General features: G+C 49.4%; 1 long non-coding RNA gene across 1 annotated transcript; it reads right to left on the bottom strand.

Moving 5' to 3' along the window:
- Positions 1-383: 383 nt before the first annotated feature.
- On the bottom strand, positions 384-23378 carry LOC125391015 (uncharacterized). The gene is made up of 5 exons (XR_015739472.1): positions 23277-23378; positions 13466-13883; positions 4979-5117; positions 2649-2837; positions 384-2130 (listed from the first exon to the last, which is right to left on the bottom strand). It is a non-coding gene; the product is annotated as an uncharacterized LOC125391015 (long non-coding RNA).
- Between the last annotated feature and the right edge of the window lie 336 nt (positions 23379-23714).

The raw sequence follows: 23714 nt of genomic DNA, 5'->3' as shown, positions 1-23714 counted from the left end.
TACAAGTCAAAGCTGGGGACAGGGTAGGAGCTAGGGGCCCAAGTGTGCAAGCTAGCTCTTTTACTTGAATGTGTGGACTGCCTGAGACTGAACAAGCACCATTTCACAGACTGGATCCCTGGGCTATTTAAGAGTAGAGCGAGCGAGCTAGCTCCACAGCACAAGCAAGCAAGGTCCCATTTGCTTCTCTCTGCTTTATACTGTGGGCACTGATATGACTGTTGCTACCTGAATTCCTGCCTTAACTTCATGTTTGAGGAGAGACTTGGAAAGTCACCCTGCACTCCCACCCCTCCTTCTTGTAACCTATTTTAGAGACAGGGACATTTTAGAGATAATCAAATTCAGATGAAGTTATATTTGATTATTGCAACAACAAACAATCCTAACAAACAGAGAAGACACGCAAGGTGGGCTCAGGGATAAAGCCATGTGGGACGAATTTAGTTCTGCCCGTGACCCTCCCTGGAGCCTTCAGAGAGCGATATTAGGAAGTAATTCATTTCTGAATATAATATGATATTTAAGCCTCTCGGTTTGTAGCACTTTTTCGAAGACATCCAGATGAGGACCATCGCACCCCTGCATCCCCGCCCCCACACCACTGCAGGGCGCTTGGCACACCAGCCGGGCTTGTTCAGCAGGCCACTCACAGACCTAGAGGGACCCTGGGACGGGTAGTCATCTTGTCGTGCTCCTCGAAAGCCCCACAAAGACATTGAGAGTAACCAAGGTCCTCCCTCTCAGGCGTCCCCTTTCCCCACCGCTGTGCCCAGCTTTCTCCGTTTTCAAGGGCACAGCAAACGCCAAGTGTCGTTCAGACTTTCTGCCAGCAGAGGGCGGCCGAGCTGCGGGCAGGCGGCTGCTGCCGTAGGACAGGACGTGGGGCTTCCGGTCCTGACCACAACGCGTGAAGACCGACAGGGGGCGCTGTCCGAGCCCAGAGGCCATGACTCTGGCGGTGCGGGCTCTTTCCGTGAACCTGGGAACTAAGCCCAGTAAAGCGCTCTAGAGACGCCCAACACACTTTCAACTCCGATCTGCCAATAGGCCCCGGGTCACACTGGCAGCTGTCCTTGGCCACACCCCGGATCCCCGCACAGGCCACTCCAAGCCTGGATTCACGGCCTGGGGAGGAGGGCGGGCCGTGTCCTCCCAGGACAAGCCCTCCTGGTGACATCTCCACCTAGAAAGCACCTAGAAAGACTGTCACCCTGCTGGGGTCGCTTCTGGGTTCCCTCTCTTCTCCAGCTCCTGGAGAACCCTGTCCTCTTCTGGCTGCAGTTCTCGCTACAAGCAACTTCACCGACTAGCCAGAAAACGGGGGGAGGGGTGTCAAGACAAGCAAACAAACGAGGAATCGCCTGAAACCCTATCTTTACTCCATCGGTAACAAATACTGACATTTCACTTTGCCTACCACATTTTCCTTCTGTCACATCCGCGTGTGCAGGGTGATGTATGCTCCTTCCAAAGTAGAGGTCTTACCTTCCCTGGCCACTGAAATTTGCTTTTCCATCAAAGGGCACTGAAGGCCCACTTGGGAGTCCCACAACGATCTTTTGGAGGATGGCAAAGGGGCTTGCCGCCAAGCCTGACCCTCAGTTAGATCCCAGGAAACCTATATGGTGGAAGGAGAGAACAGGCTCCTGCAAGTTGTCCTCTGACCTCCACACGCAACATGGCACGTGGGTGCACATGCGCAAACACAGGAACACATACACATAAAATACACGCAATACTTTTTCTTTTTCTTTTCTTTTCTTTCTTTTTTTTTTAAGAGCCGTCCACCCTGGAACAAAGGAGCAGGCCCAGAACTGTCCCTGTGCATGTGCATGTCTGGTTTCTTCTTGGGCACCTGTCTCCCCGAGTCATCTGAGCTGAGGGTTTGTCCCTGGCTGAAGCTCTCGGGGCTTTTCCATGGCCTTTTGTGAAGAAGAGAATCCCATTCCTATCCCTGTCTGGTCCGTCTGCAGCTGAAATACTCCAGGGTAATGCTTTCTGGTGTGAATTTAAATCCGAAAAGGTGTAAAATAAATCCGTATTGACACACAGGGAACACCACGCTTCCTTTCCACGCGCTGGCAGGAAAAGGGAGCTCTGCCATCAGTGATTCTCGTTTGGCGAGGCCTGGTTAGAGACATTTTCGTTGTCACGACTGGAATGCTGCTGGCATCTGGTGGGTAGAACAGAACCCACCTCCCAGCACTGCCCTCCCCCCGCCCCTGCAAAGAGAATTAGCTATTCCAAATGTTGATAGTCTCAGGTGGAGAAATAATATTTCAGGTGTCCTGGACACTCCCTTGGGCCTAAGAGACCCTAAGCCGTGATCTAATGAAGTACTGCCAAGTGACAATGGCCTTGACTCAGAATCTCTAGGTCATGTCCCTTGACCCAGGACATAAATAAAGAGCTGGTGATGAAAACAGGCAAAGGGTTGTAAGGCAAGTCTGCCAGGCAGTGTGTGGGTGTACGGGGGACAGCCACTGGGGATCCCTGTTTCATTCTGTTCCTTGTGCATGGATTCAGGCCAGTACCTAAGGAGCTGGGGGCATGTAGGGGGTGTGGGGGGGTGAAGGGTTGTGACTCATCCCATGAGTCTTTTCTTTCTAGGTAATCTACACAGCAGCAACTCCACCAAACCTCACCTTTGAAGGCATCTTCAGAGCTCAAGGGAGCCCTGGGTATTTTCTTTGGAAACCATCTTTCCCAGGACTCCAGACTGGCGCTCAAGCGAGGCCTCAAATCCTCAGTTTCTTCATCAGTAAATTACAAATAATAGCACCTGCCTTCTGCCCGGGGCGTTTTCACACACATTATCTTTAACTCTCAACAGCCTGGGAAGAGAGAAGCCCTTGTTAAGGCACCTGGGCTCTGGCTCCTGAAGCCACGGTCCTGAAGCCGCAGGACTGGCAGAGCAGGTTCTGAGAGAAGGAGGAACAGAAGGAACCAGCATGCTCTCACCCTGTGACCTGGCAGGGCCACTGTGTCTCGAATCTGCTGCCAGTCTTAATCACTTGCAACCTCCTGGAAAGTCAAGAGATCTTAAAACTGCAACGTTGCTGGACGGTGGTGGCGCACGCCTTTCATCCCAGCACTGGGGTGGGGAGGGGAGCAGAGGCAGGCAGATCTCTGAGTTTGGAGCCAACCTAGTCTAGAGAGTGAGTAGCAGGATAGCTAGGGCTACACAAAGAAACCCTGTCTCAAAAACAAAAACAAAAACAAAACAAAGCAAAGCAAACAAACAACAAAAACCAAACCACACTGCTTCTTGCACCTGACATGCTTAAATGCTACCCTGGAGGTTCTTTCTGCAGAATCTGAGAACTATGGTCCTGAATGCTCTTCTCTCAACCATTCACACACACGTGTGTGAGGCTCAGGACAAAACTGCAGGTATAGCTTAGCTGGCAATCACACAAAAGGCCCTGCGTTCAGTTCCTAGCCATAGCACAAAACTGGGCATGATCACACAAGCCTGTACTGGCAATACTCAGGAGGTAGAGAGAGGAGAGGTAGAAGTTCAAAGTCTTCCTCAGCGTTGTCTACATGACATTTTGTGTTGGGGGCAGGGAAGGGCAGGCAGTCAAAAAAGGTTGATGAACGTGATACAAGCCTGTAATCCTACGACTCCACAGTCTTGAGTTTGGAGCTGCCCTGGACTACAGAGGCCCCGCTACATCCCTATTGTTGTGATAAAATACCACAACCCAAAGCAACTTTGGTTTGCCAGATAAACCAGAATAAAGGAGTTTATTAACTCCAGAATAAAGGAGTTTATTCTGGGCTTGTAAGTCCAGAGGGATAATGTAACATGTAGGCTGGCTTGTTGGGGTTTCTGTCCTACCGGGTACCCCACAGCTGGCAAGTCCCAAACAAAATCACACAGAGATCTCCATAAGTTATAAAACTGATTGGCCCATTAGCTCAGGCTTCTTATTAACTCTTATAACTTATATCAATCCATTATTCTTATCTATGTTAGCCACATGGCTCAGTACCTTTCTCAGTGGGGCAGCTCACATCTTGCTTCTTCAGTGATCTGGGCTGGACTCTGGAGAAATGAACTTCCTCCTTCCCAGCATTCTCCTGTTCTCATCGCCCCGCCTCTCCTTCCTGTCTGGTTGACCCGCCTATACTTCCTGCCTGGTTAATCAGCATTTATTTAAAACATGATTGACAGAATACAGACAATTCTCCCACACCAGGATAAGAGTCCATCATGGTGGGAATGAGGCATAGCACCAAGTGTCAGGTGTGGCAGCTGAGAAAGCATACCTACAACCACAAACACAAAGCAGAATGAGAACTGGGAAGGGGTAAGGTTCTAAACCCTCAAAGCCCTGCCCCAGTGATGTAACTTCCTCCAGCAAGACTGCACTGCCTCCATAAACAGCGCCACCTACTGGGAATATGTGTTCTAACACTTGAGCCTGTGGGGGGACATTTCTCATTTAAGCCACCACACTCTGCTCCCTGGCCCCCACAGTCTTGTGGCTATACCATAACATAAAATGTTTTTTGTTTAACTCCAAAAGTCTTCCTAGTCTTTCACAGTCTCAACACTGTTTTAAAACCAAAGTCCACAGTCTCTTCTGAGACTCAAGAGAATCTATTAATTATAACCCCCTGTAACGTCAAAAGGTAAATTACACACTTCTGATATATAATAGCATAGACTATACATTCTCATCCTAAAAGTGAAGAATAGCAGGAACAGTGAGGAAATACTGGACCAAGGCAAGATCAAAGCCCAGAAGGAAATACTGAGCCAAAGCAAGACCAAAACCCAGAAGGGCAAACACCAAATCCTGTAGCTCTATATCCAGTGTCCATAACTTTAATTTAAGGGTCTTCAATGGTTCCACCCCCAGTTTTGCTGCCCGCAACATGCCTCTCTTGGCCTGGCTCTATTGGGAGATGTCTCACAGCTTGGCTCTCTAACATCTTGGGGGCTCAACTAAAATCTATGCTTTACCTTCATAGATTCATTCAATGGCCTCTCATGGCCTGCTCCTCTCTCAAAGGGCCTTCATGTCATATACTGGCTGGCCCCAGTTGCTCTCTGAAACTCCAGAGGCAGAATCCATGATCCTTTACTCCTGCATCCTTCACGCCTAAAGGAAAAGGAGGAGAGAGAGACAGAGAGAGAGACAGAGAGAGGGGGGGGGGAGAGAGAGAGAGAGAAATCATGAGATGAATGACTTCCTGATAAGTAAACCTTATTTCGTGTGAAGAAAGCTAAAAGGTTAGCATCACACAATACTTTCCCTCTGACTTGTGAGAACCCCTAACTTGGTCTATCGAACACCTATATTTTCTGCTACCCTTTCCTTCCTCAGTATTTAGAGTTAAAATACTAGCTGAAATGTACTTGGGGGCTAAAGTTCAAGATACCCTTTGGTGTCTTGAGTGTAACTGGTTCCCATAATTTCATAGGGAGTGGACTTTTAGGAGGTTAACTTTGTTGTAGTGGGTGTGGTCTTGTTGGAGAAAGTGTGTCACTGTGGGCTTTGAGGTTTCCTATGCTCAGGATACTGCCAAGTATCTCATTTGACTTCCTGTTCCCTGCAAACCAAGATGTAGCCAGTACCACATCTGTCTGCACGCCTCCATGATCCCCACCATGATGATAACAGACTGAACCTCTGAAACTTTAAGTGAGTCACTCCAGTTAAATGCTTTCTTTATAAGAGTTGCTGTGGTCATGGTGTCTCTCCCCAGCAATAGAAACCCTAACTAAGACACATCCCAATCTGTGTAGGCAGCAAGGGCAAATCAGGGCCTAGTGTTTCAGGCTCCACTGCTTCTAGATATGTCTACACTGAACCATGTCCTTACATCTGTGTCACCGTCATGTGGTGACATCTCAGGCTCATGAGCAGGAGAGACAGTTGAAGAGCCTGGAAGCTTAAGCTGGTACTTCCTCCCACCAAGCATCAAGAACGTGGGCCTCCCTGCATCATCTCTCTCCCAGTCTGCCTAGACTTGGCTTTGAAAGTTGAGTCACAAGGCTGAGACAAAGGACAGATGCCCATCTGCATTCTTATCTGGGTTTGAGCAATGAAACATGTTGACCTAATGGGGCAGCCAAAGGTTCAGCACTCACGATAGCCTGCCACACACAAGAAACCATTGGCATTTTGCAGATGAGGTTGTTGGAGTCCTAATGACTTGGTGAGCACTTGTGCTCAGCGGGCCCCACTTCCCATAACCTTGGCTGCCTCTTTCCTTGGGCTTCTGGGTCACTGCCCTGGCTCAGTCAGCTTGTTTGAGGTCTCACCTCCACAGCCCAACTGTTGGAGAATTGCTTCAGCCTTGGCCTATGGTCAAGAGTGATGTTTCTTGTATCTTATGGCTTCTTCATACTTTCTTCAAGATTTGTATCTTTAGGTCACAGACGGGACCACTTCAAAACACTGAGCCAAACCATTTTTCTTCCTTTAAGCTATTTAGGTTCCACATGACTCACAGCAAATATAAAAGCAACCAATTTGCTGTTGGTAGTGGTGATGGTACAGGAAAATGGTGGTGGTGTGGTGCTGATGCTGGTGGTGTTGACTGGGGTGGTTGGGTGGAGATGGTATGGTGGTTTCCTGGTGTTCATGGTGATAGTGCTATCTGCAGTGATGGCATTGTTAAACGTAAAGACAGTATGACTGACCATGGTAGCAGAGATGATGGCATTATGGGTAATGACGTATTATTGTTCAGGATGGTTTGAGTGGTGATAGTGATGGTACACATGGTGGTGAGAGTGCTAGTGATGGCACTGGTGGTGATGAGGATGGAAGTGTTGGTGGTGCAATGGTGACATTGATAATGATGTATTATTATTGGTAGTGGTTGTGATAGTGAGGTATGGAAGACAGTGTGTTGGTCTTGGTAGTAATCATGTGGTAGTGATGATTTGGTGATGATGGTGTTGATTGTAATGGTGTTGGTGGTGATGGTGATGATGTTGGTGATGACGGTGTTGGTGTTGATGGTGTTGATGGTAATTATGGTGTTAGTGGTGATGATGTTGGTGATGATGGTGCTGGTGTTGATGACAATATGATGGTGATGGTGTTGGTGATAATAATGTTGGTGGTGATGGTGATGATGTTGGTGGTGATGGTGGTGCTGATGACGACAATGGTGTTGGTGGTGATGATGACAATGGTGTTGGTGGTGATGATGATAATGGTGTTGGTGGTGATGATGTGGTGTTGGTGGTGGTGAAGGTGATGATGGTGATGGTGGTAAGAGGGATGATGCCCATGCTACATACATTCCAGCCCTCAGATCATGCCCCTTCCCTTCCCACTTGCCCCCACAAAGTTTTGTACTGTTGGCACATGGTGTGTGTACATGTGAATTGGATGACTATGTATCCAGACATTTTGTCTTTAACTCTGAAATTTACAAAACTCCTAAAGTCTTAAAATAAAAATAGGGTTAAACCATTTGGATCTTCTGTTTTCAAAAGAAAAAAAAATAAATGAACCAGCCAACTGTACTTATAGGCAATTAATGAGATTCTGGGAGGGCTTCAGTGCAAGATAATGGCAAAGCTGATTAGAAATGAGCCAGGGGTAATTAGGGAGGTCGGAGCAGTCCCTGAGCGCTGAAGAAGAAACTCTCTGACTCCACTGCTCCCAGGCACTGGGGTCTCTTCACAGCAACCTGGCGGCCAGAGGGGCAAGCTAGCTAGCTGGGGAAGGGTGAGCTCATCCTTGTGTACAGGAGGCAAGGTGAAGAGGAAGGAGGATAGGAGCAGGGCCTCTCTGCGGTCTGCAGCTTCAGAAAGGAAACCGCTAAAAATAAACTCCGAGAAGGGCAAGAGAAATGAGGGCAGGAGAGAGGTTCCGAGGAGAGCAGAAAGCAGGACTTTCTGGCTGGGGATGGGAGCCAGGGAGACCAGGAGTCCCCACCCCCACGTGGACACCATGGCACCCGGGGAGGGGGCCCTCAGCGGCCCCCAGGTTTGCATCCCTCTGCATCCCTTCGTTCTGAGTGTTTCTTCTCCGGATCCTGTTCTGCTCACTCCCCAACCCGACTCGCTCCACTCTAGTTTGAATGTTTGATGTTTGTTCTGCTTAGCTGTTATTGTGTATTATTTCCCCATAGCCAGCAGCTGAGTGACCACGCCAATGAACACGCCAGTGGCGCTTCTTGCTCCTAACCCACAGGAAATAAATCACGGGGAAGCGGTACTGAGCAGGAGAACCCCCAGACACCACAGCGCTCCCTTCAGAACCTGCGAGCGCTCTCTAGGGACCTAACCTATGGTCACAGAGCCGCCATTGAAATGATTCTTTGTTTTGCCCTCATTAGGTTGCACAGGGCTTTTCTGTCTCGGACAGTGTGCTTTTCAGGCATCAGAGGTCCTTCTTACACATTGTAAGGAGCCAGGATCACAGAAAGGGCTTCTCTTCAGGAAACACTAGGAAGAGCTTGACCCTGAGGAGGGGATAACCACTTCCCTATAAACCTAGTCTTGTCACGCGGGCCTCATCAGGAACGTGGTGATGTTTATTTTGTATCCTAGAGACCTCTGTAGATTACATGCATGTATTACAAAGCCACGGTGTGATGGACTAGAGGAGGCTCCCCGCTCTGGGGTCAGGCTGCTCCCTGATCCTCGCTCTCCCTTCTCCTCCTCGCCTCATCCTCCTCTTCCTCCTTGCTGTAGGATTGACAGCCTCTCTGAGACCGAAACTCTCAGCCATAGGGATAAACCTGCCTCACAGGGTTACTGCAGATACTTGAACATGAAAGAGTTACCGTGCTTGGCTCATCTTGGTGGGAAGCAAATGTTGACAATAAGGGCTTTTGTGTTATCATTTCCCCGGGGCAGCAGCCCGCCATTGGCCTAACAGCCCGCTGGAGAAATGGTACCATTAAAGCTTTATCAGGGCCCAAAGCACAGGCCATGAGGAGCTACAAAAGCCTGTTTAACCAGCCAGCCACTGTGCCCTGTGGAACCCCATCCACAGCCTTCCCTGCTGGGAAACCCCCGTCCCCTAGTCTTAAACAGCCCTGCCATCCTGGGGAACTCTGACATCCCTTTATCAGGGGGTTTGCTTCCTCATCACAGAAGCCAGACACACCCTCCTTGTGGGTTGGGTTCAGAGGTCATCCACCGGTCACCACCACACAAGCCTCGGCTCAGAGGCGGTACCGCGTAGGAACTGGTATCTCCAGGGCTTCCTGTTGCTGGCACAGGTGGTACCTGGGTTCTGCTGATGACAACGACTTGGACCATAGACTGGGTGAAGCCAGGTCTCCTTCCTGAGTAGATAAAACACCTTGATGGATGTGCTGCCCTCTGAGGCAGGCACCTAGGAAGAGAAACACCAGCAGCAATGCAACTTCAGATTCTTTTGTTCCCAACTGAAATGTTAAAAGTGAAAGCCCAGCAGTCTGAGCTGAGCTGTTTCTGTTGCCGTCACTCTGATGCATCTGAGCATCCTCAAAAGGGTCCCATCTCCCATTTTAACCTTTTGAACATATACTGGACATAAGTTTGGACTAAGTGTGTCTCAGAGATGGAATTTTAAAAAATCACTAATTCTTTAAGATTTTTTACATATATTCAATATATTTTATCATATTTACCCCACTCCTTTCTCTAATTCCTCCCAAATCCACTCTCTCTACCTCCCACTCCCTCAAAAATCTTGTTTTCCTCCCTCTGTTCCTCTCTCCCTCCCTCTCTTACATTCCCATTTTGTCTCTGTCTCTCTTTCTCTGTCTCTCTCATTCCCTTTGAGACAGTCTCACTAATGTAGTTTGGTGACCTGGAACTTGCTATGTAGACCAGACAGCCTTGAATTCACAGGGATCCTCCTGCTCCGTCTCCCAAATGCTGGGATTAAAGGTGAGTACCCAAGCCCCAATGAGTCCACTCTGGGCCCGACAACACATTCGTGGGTGTGAGACACCCTTTCTTGGTCTTCAACAGAGCATGCGCAGGAATGCTCGTTAACTGAGCATGCTCAGAAGTGTGCTCGCCCATAAACTGCTTTCCTATAGGAATACGAATAGCTTCTTTACTCCCCCCTGCCCCCCCTCCCACCACGAGGGCAGTGCTTTGGAAAGGACTCCTGCACTCACCTGTGCGGTGCGTAGTATTAATCTTTCTCCACTTCTTTTTTTTGGGTGTGCTTATATTGGGCTTTGCCCTCACCAAGATACCAACTCTCAACACACTCATGTACAGGGGCAGCCGCAGCTGTCGAGCTGAAAACCTGGTGTCCCGTGTAGTCCTTTCAGCGATCCTGGCAGGCCGGCCTTGACCTGCTTCCCCAGCACGCTCCATGGGTTGTGTGCGTCTCCTCATGTGGTTAGTGATTCCCTTTCTGCTTACACTAGCCGAGGTGCAGCCTGCTGCCCAGGAGCGCGCTGAGGAGGAGGCCCCACTCACCACGCACCCCACGTGGCCCTGCTACTATATCTTAACCAGAACTTCACCACATCATGCCATTATCTTGCCACGGTGGGAATGGAAGCCACTGGTTTTGCAGATTCAAGTTGCCTTGTGTCGTGATCGGGTCAGGTTGTTTGGGAACAGGGTTGGGCCTCTTTAGAGTGGGGCACAGTCATTTGTCCCCAAACTTGAACCAAATGACAGGTCTTCTTCAGAAGAGATGACACTGGCTCTCACCCTGGTCCCAGAGCTGCTCCAGGGTCCTCTAGTTTAAAACCGTCCAGGGGAGCAACAGAGTGGTCTAGCCACAGTCTCTCCTATGCCACTGCGCCGGTGTCCTGAGAGAGGACAGGGGCTGGAGTGGGAGAAAGGGCAGATTACATAGAATTCTGGGGCCTGGGAAGAATCTGGACTTTGTCACTCATGCACCTGCAGGCCCCATGACAGAGACGGGGCTCCTGAGATATATCCGGCCTCTGATTAAGATCAGTGCCGGCGGCTGTCCTAGTCGGACCAAGGCTTGGGATCTCCTGTAGAATTGCAACGGTCGGATCACTAAGGAGAGAATGGCAGAATGCAGAGCTCTCTCTAGAGAGATTTGCAAGCTTGGCAAGTGCCATTGGACAGGCCCGCAGGAGCGCGGAACGGCCACCTGTCTGCCCAAGCAGATGCCCCTCGCCTCATCTCCCAAAGCTGCCTCCAGCACGCGGCCAACTCTAACGCTTGCTTAGAGAGCCCTCCCAGTCAGAGGCCATGTCGCCAGATGCTAAATCTGCCCCATAAGAAATCAGAAGACAGAATTGCAGCAGTCACTGTCCAAAACCAATATGTACGAACCAGCACAGAGCCCTGTCCCAGCAGCAGGGGCCGCGGCGTGAAGGCTGCAGCCAAGCATGTTGACTTTGGCAATGCTCATGCGTGTCTTGTCCTGGAGAGAGGGTTTAATGAAACTGAAAACTGGGAATAGATGGCTCTGCGGGGCTGCCCTTGCCACTGCCATCCAAAATAATGAATCAAGGGCAAGTGCGGCTGGTTTGGGGGAACATGGCAGATCACGGTACAGTCCAGCATACTTGAGGTGGGGAGGATCCACACAAGAATGAGGGCTGAGTTCAGACTCCCGGCACCACCATAAAATTATAGTGGGGGCCTGCAATCCCAACTTTAGGGAGACAGAGACAAGAGGATCCCTGGGGCTTGCTGGCCAGCCAGAGTAGCTGAACCGGTGAGCTCCAGTTTCAACTAGAAATCCCGACTTCAAAATAATGTGGGAAACAATTGAGGAAGGCAAGTGACCGCAGTCTCTGCCCTCCACATCCACACATATGTGAGCAAGCATGTGCACCACACGTGTGCCCTGCTCTCCATCCCCCGCGATGCTCCTGAGATCTGCGGTCAGCTGGGTGTATTTTGTCTTTAGAGCAGAGGGGGAAATGCACACATTTGAGGTATGGTTTACATTAGTACTACCTCATTTCTTCCTGTTCTTGCTTTAGTCTACTGTGATGTTTAAATATAATATTTCTATTAATTGAGAATTTCATAGTGCATATAACATATTTTGACTATAGCCATTCCTGAGCCCTTCCCCATCTCTCTCTATGCCCTCTTTTTCTTTCTATTTAAAAAACAGCCCACTGAGTTCAATCTGTACTGTGTGGGGAACCACCCATCTGAGTGTGCCCAACCTACCACACAGCCTTAAAGAAAACTGACTCTCCCTGACCCAGAAGTCAGTCAATGGCTCCTCAGTTAGGGAGAGGGGCTCATGAACCCTGCCCACATCCATGCTGGGATGTTGCTGGCCTGATCTTGTGAAGAATACACATGATTGAAAATGCCAGCAAGCAACACTGGGTCCTTCCCTGATATTACATGGCTTGGATTCCCAAGAAAACAGCTCCATAACATACGACCATTCTACCTTTTCAGACATGGAATTTGGAACTCAGAGAAGTCAAATGGTTGGCTCAACGCAGATAATTAAACTATAATCGAATAAAACAGTTGGGATTCTGTCAACTACCGACTAACCTCCAGCCTGCCCTCCCTGCCCAGTACCACGTCTTCATGGCAATCTGGCTGGCCCAAGCAGACAAATCACCATCCATTTCAGCTGTTTGCACCTGCTGGTACTTGATATGGAAGATCACGTGACCCCTTCTGGCCAAAGAGATGCAAGAGGAGCTTATGAGAAATGGTTTCTCTCTGATTAAGTAGTGGTGGGAGGTGGGGTGGGGGCTTCAGGACAAATCCCCTCATCAAGGCCACTGCTCTTCCTACCTGTAGACATGCTGTGCACAGTAAGTATACGGCCTGTGGTATACTTCTTAGGTGCTTGAGGACACAGACAAGGCCAACAGGTGGAAGACGCAGCATGGAAATCTGAGATTCACCCAGGGCCAAAATACCACACTGTCTGTCCATAGGATAACACACCGACTGTCCTTAGGATAACACACTGACTGTCCTTAGGATAACACACTGACTGTCCTTAGGATCACCGACCTCCAGAATTTCTTGTTGAGTAAACGGTAAATACCCTATGGTGGATGCCACTGTTGGGTGTGACAGGATGTTTCCAGTCAAACACCTCCTAACATGCTGTCTTGTGAAGGTGATCTTGAATCTAGAATCATCTAAGGGACATACCTCTGTGGGCCAGAGGGATGCCATTAGATCACGTACTGCTCTTGCAGAGAAGGACCTAGGTTTGGTTCCCAGCATCCTCTTCAGGTGTCTAAAAATCATCTATAGCTCCAGTTCCAGAGGATCCAACACACTCTTCTGGGCTCCGAGGGCAATGTGCTCACATGCACAAACCTAAACTCACACAGACACACACATACACACATCTAAAAATAAAAACAAACCTTTTGAGAGAGGGTGAGTGTGAGAGAGAAACAGAGAGACAGACACACCTCTAGGGAGCTCTGTGAGTATATTTTCAGGAAGGACTAACTGAGAGAGGAAGATGCACTCCCCCCCAAAGTGGGTAGCACCTTTTGCCAGTGTCCCACATATAGAATCAAGGGAAAGAATGCTGCTTACTTGCTTGCCCTTGCTCCCTGGTGTGAGTGAGGTTAGTTGCTGCTGGGGCCATTCTTCGCTGCCATCACAGCCTAACTTCTTTGGCCTCCTAATATGGAACAAAGACCAGCAACTCTTCCGGAATCCTCCAGATCTTCAGCACCCAACCAGGACTGTGGAAGCATTCAGTCTTAGGACTGAACAGCAGCTGCATTCTCAACCTCTTCAGCGTACAGGCAGCCACTGTTGGATGACCCGGCCTGTGCCACGTAAGCAGCTCCGATGCCCACCTCTGTTACAGACTCATTCTGTTGGTTCCGTTCCTCGAGGGAGCACTGATTGGCACACCTCAGGTGTCTAATGCCAAGCTTATGGTCTTTTCCTGCTGCCTTTTGATGCCTGCATGGGGACCCAGCTGTCATCAGCGTTCATTGTCCACCTGTCAAACACATTGTGCAGAAGTGCTCAGACATAGAAGTTTCAAGAACGCCATCTTTTCGGGGCAGAGGTCTTCAGCTCAGTGGGATCCGAACTCGGGCTCTGACCTGAATTTGTGGAGTCCATCTGGGAATCCCAGGTCCTCAAAGCCTGAGCAGACCTGAGGTGCCATCTGATCTGATCCCTGTATTATAGACCATGGGATGGAGGCTCCGAGAGGTGACGTGCTGTGTGAAGAGGCCCACATGTGACATTGGTCCTGATACTGGAACTCACCACTTCCCTTAGCTCATGGCCTTGCGGCCACCTTCCAGTTCACCATTCAAACTCACCAGCTTGGTCCCAAGCTCTGAATGGCTAAGCATCTCAAATCAGAAAGAGGTTCTCTCTGCAGACTCTACACAGTGCACTTCCTGCAGCTGAGATGCCACATGACAACATACATCCATTATGATCAGGAGCACACATACACTGCCACATTTCTGCACCGACATGGGTCACCTCACACACATCTGGGATTGCTGGTCATTCTACAGTACCTTCAACACCCCAGAGTAAGTCAGCTTTGCTCCCCCATTTCCCACTCTGCTCCTGGGGTTTGTAGCGAGCTGGGGTGTACTGGGTTCTTGGAGAGAGCAGAGGGAAGGACCAACCAAGTGCAACCACATAAGCTCTGTACTAGTTCCTGCGGCTCCTCACTGGCCAAAGCAAAGCCCACAGCACAGGCTGGAGATGAACCAAGTGGGTGAAGAGTTGGTTAGCCTTTGCGATCTCCCACATCGAGTAAACCCCGATCCAGCAGCGTCCCTGAACTGAGATGCCACCGAGGGAAAGTGGAGAGAAACGATCTTCAACAGCCTCAAATGGGAAATGATCTCTGGCTGTGTGTTCTCACCTGACATTAGGCACACATGGGGCTCAGGGGGAAAACTACAGTTAACCACAGGAAAAGGAAGTTCTGGTAATTTTTATCTTCTTATTTTGTGACTTCCTATCTGCTATATTTTTTAAGCCAAATGTTTGAAGTCACAAAGCAAGGGTGTGGGTATAGCTCTAGAACAGAGCGCTTGCTTAGCTCATACAAGTCCCTGAGTTTGAAATGCGACAGATACGGGACGGGAGGGAAAGTGGGAGGGAAATGGGGGAGGAGAAGGTAGGTAAAGAAATTGCCATGGAATTTCCAGGCAATGTGGGAAAATGACACCCCAAAATAGTGGGGTTTACTTCCAGAGAGTAGACAGTGAGTAACAGAGGCAGGAAGAAGGCTCTAACTGGGTCTCATGTCCGAGTGCGGGAGCAGGTGTCCAGGAGCCTGCAACACTTTCCCGAAAGATGTCTTTCACGGCGATCGTCTCTGCACCGACAGCTGCCTCATATGCAAAACAGCAGTTGTGTGGTTGAAGGTTCTTCTGCGTCAAGGCAAAAATACTGTTCAATTCCCCATTACCCAGTCAATACTATTACCACCACCAAACTTATGCAGGGCATAATGGGCTGGATGAGGGTAGTTCAGTTAGGACTGGCTGTCCCGTACTGCTCTGCACACCCGACTTGTCCAAATGAAAGAGGGTTGGGGCCTGGTGAAACAAGAAGGGACACGGTGCCACTGGACAGAGGGCTTCTAAAAACAAGAAATTCACAAGAGGTAGGAAAGGGGGAGGAGGGGAGCTTCCTCCCCTTCAATGGTGATGGAAGAGTGCCTGGTCGGGGTCTGAGTCTTGTTTCAATCATTTTGAACATTTACCTCAAGGTGCTGGATGCCCCTGGCCCCTAGCTCTGAGCTTGCCCACCTGACTGCTTTTGGCCAGTTAGCTCCTGAATTTACCTCAGAAGTACTTGGTTCCACTGGATTTTTTTTTTTTTTTTGGTGCCATTGGAATCAAAACGAGAAGTGTCTGTTGTGGAACATTAGCCTAAGATGTGCTCTATTCATTTATGCTGTGGAATATTTGTTTAATGACGCAAAGATTTGCTGAATTCTTCTATGTTGCATTTGTTTAATTCTGTGAAACTGTGTTACTTTGCCTGCCTAAAACACCTGATTGGTCTAGTGAAGAGCTAAACAGCCAATAGCAAGGCAAGAGAAAGGGTGGGTGGGGCTGGCAAGCAGAGAGAATAAGTAGGAAGAGAAATCTAGGCTAGGAGAGAAAAAGGAGAGAAGGACAGCAGGGGTCAGGCACCCAGCCACACAACCAGCCATGGAGCAAGAATGGAAGAAGGAAATAAAGAATAAAGAAAGGGAAAGAGTCCAGCAGTAAAACATAGAAGAGGAGAAACTGGTAAAACTTAGGAAAGCTGGCTAGAAACAAGCCAAGTTAAGGTTGGGCATTCATAAGTAAAAATAAACCTTTGTGCATTTATTTGGGTGCAGACCTCCAAAGAGGAAAAAAACTGACCAACTACAAGTGCCTGCTCTGGAGCAGCTGCTAGCTCTGCATCCAGAGTTCAGCAGAAATGCCCCCAGAGGAGAGCCATTCCAGCTGCCCCTGCCCCTAGCAGAGCAGGCAAGCCTCCCACCCTGCCCCGCCGACTTGCGTCAGGAAGCATGGGTGTAAGAGGACTTCCCGCATCACACGGGCTGATCTCCACATCTCTGATGAAAGAAGTGCTTTAACATGGTACACTGCTTCTACATGATCTTGTGGTTAAAACACGATCAAAAGCCAGATGCAGGAGTCAGGCTGATAGCGCAGTTGGTAGAGTACTGGCCTAGCACGCACAAAGCCCTGGGTTCAATCCCCGGTACCACACGAAGCCAGGAATGATGGTGCACGGTGTGCAGTCAGAAGTTTGTGGTCATCCTCAGCTATCCCGTGAGTTCAGAGCCGGCTAGGGAATAAATGAGACTCTGTTCAGAGCGGGGAGGAGAGAAAACCTGATGTGCTTGGTAACCGCCACGATGACAGCAGTGGTGCTGGTGTTGGTGATGATGGCAGTGGTGACGATAATGCCAGTGATGGTGGTGGTGATGAGGCGAGTGATGACGGGGAATGATAACAGCGGTGGTGGTGATGATGGTGGTGGAGATTGTGATAACAGTGATGATGGTGGTAGTGGTGACAATAATGGAGGTAATGATGGTAGTGGTGACAATAATGCCAGTGATGGTGGAGGTGATGGCGATTGTGATGATGGTGATAATGGTGATTGTGATGATGATGATGTTGATAATGATGGTGATGATGATGGTGGTGGTGATGGTGATTGTGATGATGATGGTGATGATCATGATGAAGATGTCATTTTTCTCAGAGCACTGGGTTGACCCTAGACTCAAGGGCCATACCTAACCTATCCTTCCTCTGGCCATAGAAGGACTATATTCTTTCCTGAAAAATCATGATACCATAGAAAAATCTCAGGTTTCCAAACCAAATCTTCTTCATCTCAGTCCAATTACACAGCAGCTGGCTTGGGCCTGAGCAGCTTTCTCTAATGGTATTTACCTGCTTTTGGCATTTTGGCTGATAAACACAAAAGATAACTTTTCAGGAAAATTAATGAGATTGCCATGGAAAATAAATAATCATCAATTAAGCATCACACAGAGAAGTGTGACTTGGAGTTGCTGACAGGTATGTTCATCTTTCTGTTTCTGGAAGACACGGAGATCTGACAAACGATGAAGCAGTAGCAAGGAAAACGCAAAGCCGTGCTCTCCCCAAGGCCTCAAAGGCCTTCTGGGGGCAGATTCAGGCCTTAAACAGTCATGCTAGCCTTTTCTGGAGGAGGCGATAGGGATGTGGCTTATGGGCACGAGCTGAGAGAGTGGGGCATTCAGAGGGATGGGGAGGGCTGCATCGACTCGCACAGCTCACACAGGGCTCAGGTCTGAAGAGACAGATGAGCAAACAGGAGAGAAGTCTCCCTGATCTCACGGAGGTTATAGTGAAGCAGGAGAGGCACATGCTAACTGCAGAAACCCAAATATGTCAGGAGTGGCAGTGCATGCTGCAATCCCAGCAACCAGGAAGCTGAGGCAGGAGGAAGGCCACTAGTTTGAGGCAGCCTGGACTGTATAGTGAGTTTCAGGCCTGCCTAGACGACATATTAAAATACTTTACACACACACACACACACACACACACACACACACACACACACAAAACAACAACAACAACAAATACTTCAAAAAAACAGCAAAGAAAAGAAAATAAGAGAATGCCAGGGTGAGGAATGGGCACTGGGGACAATGAACTGAATTCTGCTCCTTCCAGTTCCCATGGTCAAGACCTACTCCCAGTATCTCAGATTGTGACTGTATCGGGAGATACGCCTTAACATAGAAAAGTAGAAATGGCGTCAGATTGCCATTCTTACATAAGAAGAGATTCACGCATAGACACACATGAGAAACAGCTGTGAGTAGAAGCCAGCCACATCCACAGAGAAGAGCATCAGCCTCCTTTGCTTCCAACCCTCAGAGGGAACCATCAGTTTGCCAATCTTGACCTTCTAGTTCCCAGAGCAGAGAGATGTGGCATTCCATTGTCTAAGCTCCCAGTTTGTGTAACTCAGAAAATGAATCCAGAGGTTCCTGGAGAGGAAGTAGGGTAAAGTGAATGGGAGGAGCAAAGGGCCTTCCTTCCTTCCTTCCTTCCTTCCTTCCTTCCTTCCTTCCTTCCTTCCTTCCTTCCTTCCTTCCTTCCTTCCTTCCTTCCCCCTCTTTCTCTCTTCCTCTATTCTTTTCTGTGTTGTGATTCATCCAGGGCCTTGCCCATGCTGGACAAGGCTGAGGCTATAAACTAGGCTGAGTTGTAAAGCCTGCCAAGGAGTCATGCCTTCAAGCCCTCCCATTTCCCCAAGAACACAAGGAAGGTGGTCCTTAGTTAAGGAGGGATGACAACAGGGTGCCAACGTCCAGAGGACCGAGAAGATTGAGACAGGACTGCTAGCAGAGTGAGCTGGTGAGAAGCAGAGGGTGGTGAGGGCCACCAAGGCTCCGGTTCTAATGACGCTAGTCCAGGGGCTACACACAGAGCGGCTGACCAGTTGGACGGAGCCAGGCTTGGGAGGCCCGGTGGAGGAGGGGCAGGTCTGACACATTGACAGACTCTGGAACCCTGGGAAAGGACTGGGGTGGTATGGGCTGTAGTTGTGCTGGCTCCACAAACCATGGGTAGTCAGAATTCTGGAGGAGAAAGAGAACGGGGGGGGGGGGAGGGGGGGGTTTGAGGGGGAGGAAGAGGGCGGGGCCGAGAAAGAGGGCGGGGCTAAGAAAGAGGGCCACAGATGTTACTGCAATTGTAATTGAGGTTTGAGGAGTTCTCTGCCCAGAGGATACAACACGGAAGTGAGGGACAAGGAGTCCAGAAGTTTCCACGGGTCCCCCAGTAGATGCTGACGCTGACCAGGAATGTTCAGAGTCATCTGAGGACAAACAGGGGTCAAAGGGCCAAGACCTTAGGTAGACAAGGAGAAGCAGCGGCGAGAGCGCCAACAGTAAGCTTGATACTGGACTTGGCGTGAGGTCACGGGCTCATCTTTCATCAGAGCAAGGATTCTGAGGAAGGGGGAAGGTGTGGTGTAGGACGGTGACAAGGCTGGAAGGGAAGTAGAAAAGCAAAAGCGGGTGAGCAAGGGATTTGACAGCCCATGAGCCAAGCGAGAGCGATGCTGGCTGCTGTAACAGCTGGACTCCCCTGCAGGGACTCCGCTTGCTTACCTGCTTCCTAGGGCTCCATAAGTGGGAAGCCAGCCTCCTGCAGCACAGGGCAGGAAGCATTCCCTAGCACAAGAGGGGGATGGAAGGTGTGTCCAGGTCAGGTCTAGAAGCAGCCAAACTCTTTCAGCTCACATTCTAGGTCTTCTGCAGCCACAGCTACCAGCAAAAGAGGCTGGGGTGCAGAAGAATGACCATCAGCCAGTGGCCTCTGCCACTCTGCAAGTACTGAAGAAAATCCCTAAAGCAGGGTGCCCAACCTGAGAAGACTTAGACCCAAGATATCCATTCAAATCCTCAAAGAGGCTGCCTAGGAAACAGAGGTTCCTTCATTTTGTAGGTCAAGCAAACCCTTTCATAGGAGAACTAGAAAGAAAGGAGGACAAACACTCCTCAGTTGCCTACACTGTGTGGCTTTAGAGCTGACAGGCCTACCTCCTGGGTGATCCCTTAGGTCTGGGCAAACTGGGACAGCTGGTCACCTAGCTTGGGTGATTTCAATCCATACAAGGGCGCCTATGGTAAGCATTAACTAGGGCCTTTGGAACCCCTCAGTCATTCTGGCATGAGTTACAAGACCAATGATCATGAGTTCAGAGTCAATGAACCAACAGAACATATTAAATAATATGTCTTTAAAGAAAAATATACATGAAACAAGGAACTAGGTGTTGTATTGATCAATTGTTACAGTTTGAGTGTGAAATGTCCCCCATGAGCCCATGCGTTTGAATGTTAGGTCCTCAGATGGTGACACGGTTTTTTGGGGGGGGGGTGTAGGATCCTGGGTTTTCCCCCCTGCTCCTTGAGGCGCAAATTGCAAGGACTGTTTATGTTAGCCAGCCAAGCTTCCTGCTAATTTCTGTGCTAGCTCCACTTTTAGCCTGGTGATCTAGCTGTAGGCTTTGTTAAATCTTTGGAATGGTAATTTCCCACCTGCCCAGAAGAGTTCCCATGGCGCCTTATCCCCTCTCAACTGTCTGTCACTGCCCTCAGCCCACCGCCCCCTGCCTGGGAGGAATTTCTCACACAGCGCCAGGTTGTTCGAGCCTGGCTTCCCCATCTGGCTGGGAGGGGATCTCCTTTATTGGGGCAAAGTATATTAACCTGGCAGAAAGCTAAATAAAATTGGCATTCGGCTCTTGATGAATGACCCAGGTCTCTTTGTGTGTGTGTGTCTCTGTTCAATCCCCAGGACTTCGCCCAAACTCGTGAGGGGTACGGGAGGCGCGCAAACTGTACCGGGAGAGGGAGGCACAGATTCGGGTGGAATGGGGGGGGGGGGTTGGAACCTTTAGGAGCTGGGTCCTGACTGGAGGAAGTGGGTCTTGGGGTGCCCTGTTTCTGCTTCCTGTTCTACAGAAATATGAGATGAGGCATCCCATGCTGCCATGGCTTCCTCATCATGATGGACTGTGTCCCTTAGCACCATAAGCCTTACTATATCCTCCCTCTCTCAACTTGTGTCTTGTCAGACATCTGTCTGTAGCAAGGAGAAAGTATAGGTTGGTAAAAATCTTGTCCCTAGGAATGTTCAGGAAACTGATTGCATTTCCATGTGCAAGGTGACATTATAAAACTAAACAAAAATAAGGAAAATCAACTGTATGTCTCCACAGTGGAATTTTTTTTTTACATCAAAAGGAATGAAATGGTGATATATTTACCACAGGGATGACAGATGTATAGATGATAGACAGATAGATGATAGACAGACAGATCAATATACTTTCATGCTAAGTGAAAAAAAATGGTGACAAAAGCCCACGTAGTATGTGATTCAATTTATGTGAACTTGAATGTAGATACAGAAAGTCGATTAGTGACTTCCCAGGGTTGGTGTGGCAGCGGAGATAGTTAGGGAGCAGTAGCTAAAGGGTACAGAATTTATTTCTGGGTTGACAACCCTAAAATTGATGGTTGCTGTATCTGTGAACCGACTACTGGGCACCCCTGGTACGCATGCCTGGCCATTCCTAGGCATCTCCTCACTGGTCTGCTAAGCCCTGCATACTTTCTTCAGGGAACCTGGCAATTAGTGAAAGACCTGCCCAAAGCAGCATAGACAGCCAGGAAGGAGGGGACGCCTCTACTTTCTCCCTAGCGTTCAAGCACAGTTCGGAAGTTTCAGAGGGAGATGGCAGGAACTGGGTGGCAGTACCAAGTGGTGGAGTCACTGCGCTAGATAACAGGACTGTTAAGGTTGTCATTAACCCATCCAAAATGCTTTTGGCCAGGAAGGAGAGGTAAGCAGCTCATGTGGCCGGGAGCCCAGAGGTGGCCGCCTAGGATGGGCCGGGTGACCAGCTCTTCCATCCTCAGCACCCACAGTCATCCCACACGTCACACCAGGGCCTGCAGCAGCATAGGATACTGCTCTGCTCCAGGGTCACCTCGCATCACAGACGCATCTGTAGCGGGACCATGTAGAGAGAAGGCTCCCTCTCTGAAGGGAAAGACGACACTTCCCCAGAAGCCCCATTCACTGATGTCTCCAGAGTCTCATTGGTCACAAGCCTTGTCATGGCTCAGTCGTGGGATGGCAGTGATTGTTAGGTCAGACAAACTGCATCCTGTGAGGCTGGAATTATGGGACTGGCAGGGGAAGGAGAGAAGGGGGCAGCAATCGGGTGTGCTGTGATGGGTGTGGGGAAGTACCAAAGAAAGGAACTACTCTTTTGAGACAGGGTTTAGTAAGTAGTCCAGGTAACCTCATTATATAGCTTGGACTGGCCTGAAAATTAAGGCCCCCACCCCAGTTGTTCAAGTTCTGAATTATAAGCATATGCCACCACACCTAGCTCAGAAAAAACATTTTTTTCCCTGACATCTTGTAGAACCCCCAGAAAAGGACTTAGGTGTTTATGATCACCGCTGTGAAGCCAGTCACTAGTGCCCCCAACACCCCCAGCCTGAATGAAGAACGGGGTACCTTCCCCGCCCACTGAGCACTCACTGGTCTGATGAAGCTTTCCTCAGAAACGTACCCACCTTGAGGTCTGCTCCTTCACGCCACCCTCCCTTGGAAGGTTCCAGGCGTATGGGAAGCAATCTGAGAATGATCTGTTCGTGTTGGCATGGCTGTATGGTGGCCCAAGTCCGGAGCCCCATGCTCCTGTTAGGACTAGTCAGTACCTTCCACGAAGGTGTTGTACAGACCACGTTCCCCCCCCCCCCAAATGCACAGCTTGTCTCTTGAATGCAGCAAGACAACTGTGACCTTCTAAAGATTAATTGGTTTTCCAATCATTTGCATTTTTTATACCAAGGCGACAAAACTTAGGGAGCTGGTATGAGCGTTGGGAAAAAAACGCCTCCAGAAGGGGTGGCAGCAAGCGTTTTTTTCTGCAGGACCCAAAGCCTCATTCCACGGGACACATACTGCTTTGCTTGGGCTGGGCCGCTCCCAGGCAAACCCTCCAAGGGCAGAATTGATATGCAGCTCCAACGGCAGACAGCTGCTGCAGCCTCCCACAAACTGCCTGGGGCTTACATTATTTTATTGGGGGGTCTATACGATGGTTTAGTAATGACCGTTTTTTCAGAAAACAACCAAGGCAATTTCAGAATCTGCTGCCACAATAGGCACACTAAAAATAAAGTCAGCATAAATAGATTAAGAAATTGACAGAATAACAAGGAATAAAGAATTAGAATAAATGCATGGGCTACGAATGACAAGTGGAGCTTGGTGCGGGGAGGTGGGGGGTAGCAGAGGGGAGGGGGCTTTACCTGCTGACTCTGGACTTTCCACATGCTTCCTGGCGGTGGGGAGAGCTTATTTCTCAGGGACAGTCAGCACATAATCGAATTCTGCATTAGTAAGCGCGGAGGCTCTGCTGTGCCGAGGGGGGCAGCCTGCTTTCCTGTGGCATTCCAATGTCCCCCCCCCCCCCCCGCGGCTGATCCCTCTTGAAAGGCAGATTGGAAGGCTTCCACAGTCGATTCCTAATCCTAGGCCTCAGTTTGCAGTAGGCTGGAGATGCGGTACAGAAGGGAGTGGGCTGGGAAAACGTTCATAATTCAATCCTGACATTTGGAGAAGATGAATCTCTTTGGAAAACTGGCATGGCAGGAAAGAAAGAAAAAATGGAAAAAGCCTCCAAACACCCTACACGCTAGGAACTCACTGTGTCGGCCAGAGCACGCCATGATAATTTTGGAGATGCA

Source organism: Myodes glareolus, chromosome 1 (assembly GCF_982192425.1).
Source record: "Myodes glareolus chromosome 1, mMyoGla1.1, whole genome shotgun sequence".
Lineage (NCBI taxonomy): Eukaryota > Metazoa > Chordata > Mammalia > Rodentia > Cricetidae > Myodes > Myodes glareolus.
The sequence above is the reverse complement of the archived record's forward strand: the minus strand, read 5'-3'. Positions and strand labels throughout refer to the sequence as shown.